Source organism: Cynara cardunculus (genome assembly GCF_001531365.2).
Source record: "Cynara cardunculus var. scolymus isolate 2C chromosome LG 15, CcrdV1, whole genome shotgun sequence".
Taxonomy (NCBI): domain Eukaryota; kingdom Viridiplantae; phylum Streptophyta; class Magnoliopsida; order Asterales; family Asteraceae; genus Cynara; species Cynara cardunculus.
Window position 1 is genome coordinate 886,215 of NC_037542.1, and position 1,726 is coordinate 887,940.

Below are 1,726 nucleotides of genomic sequence, written 5' to 3' on the forward strand. Positions count from 1 at the left end.
CTTATTTGTTCCAAAAATTGTCCAAGGAGTTATTTAACATTTTTTGGAATGTCCAAGAACTTATTTGCTCAAAAAATTGTCCAATGACTTATTTAACATATTTTGGAATGTCCAATGACTTATTTGTTCCAAAAAATTGTCCATTGACTTATTTAACATGTTTTGGAATGTCCAACGATTTATTTGTTCCAAAAAAAAGTCCAAGGACTTAATCATTCCAAACAAGAAAGTCCATTGGTATTTAAAAATAAAAATAGCATTTCTTTCCGACGGATTTCCGACGGAAATTCCGTCGGTAATTATATTTTAATTTTTTTTCCTAATTTAAAATATTAATATATTTTTATTTTTAATTGACGGAAAATATTTACCGACGGATTTTTCCATCGGAAATCCGTCGGAAATTTTTTAAATAAAACTTATATTTACCGACGGATTTTCCGCCAAAAATCCGTCGGAAATTTAGCTGGTACAGGAAAAAAAACCAAAATATAAATATCCTGTAATTAAATACAAATATACAATACACAAATATGTCATAAATACCTAATATGATTATCCGGACGAAATAATATACATATACATATATAAATTCGATTGATGACGCTAGTTCATTAATGCACTATATTAAATCTATTGCGGCGGAGTAGGCAGAAACTGTTGAGATTGTGTAAACCTCTTCATCATATCCATCAGGTCTGCATGCTCTTTCTTCCGGATCTCATCTTCCCTGTTTCGGATCTCATTTTCCCTGTTTCGGATCTCTTCTCGGCGAAGAAGTTCCTCAACCTCCTTCTCTCGAATCTCATTTCGGCGAATAAGATCCTCAACCTCCTTCTGTCGGATCTCATCTTGAGTGCGCATTTCTTCAATTTGGGATTGTAAGTTGTTAATTAACTATAAATACAATAAAACGTTAAAATTTCTAATAAGAAGTATAAATGAAATAAATAAACATCAAAGGATAAAAAGGTACATACATGACTATCTACGTTAGGCGATCCACTTGAATTTGCTTGTGAGGATGTCCCGGTCAAGACCAAATTGGGATCTTCATTGTACCTGAACCCAAATAGACGGCCTTTCTTGGATCCCCCAACCGCCTCATTCCACAAGTCAGTATCAACTAGGGGATAGGCCGAGGGATCCTCGCCGTACTTTTCRKWGARATTGTTTGAATAGGTWTCCTGTGGTTTAAAAAAATACTACCAGTCAATTTCGGCAGCATAACGACTATAAATGGAACGTTTCCAACTAAAACAACCCTAACGTTTGCCCAACAAATGGCAACCCAAACTATATATATATATATTAACATTCTAACTTAAACAATCCTAATATTTGCCCAACAAATGGCAACCCAAACTAGATAGAAATATATATCACATACATATACACTAACATTTTAACTTAAATAATCCTAACGTTTCCAACATACGACAACCTGAGAGTCCCTTTTATCACTGATCAATCTTCATAACAATGGCAGATTAGGATATAACTTGTAAGAACACCAAGAACAATGAGAGAGAAAGTCAATGCATTCAAAGGATAGTCAAACCTCTCTTTTGTATGTATTATTACAAATAAGCTCTCTTCTTCAAATTACAAAGACTAGCTAGTATTTATATGGTCAACATACTAAAGACAAGTCAAAGTCAAACTCCTATAAGAAAGTCAAACACGCTGACTTTTACAATTATAGACTATATTTAACTTTCAAGAC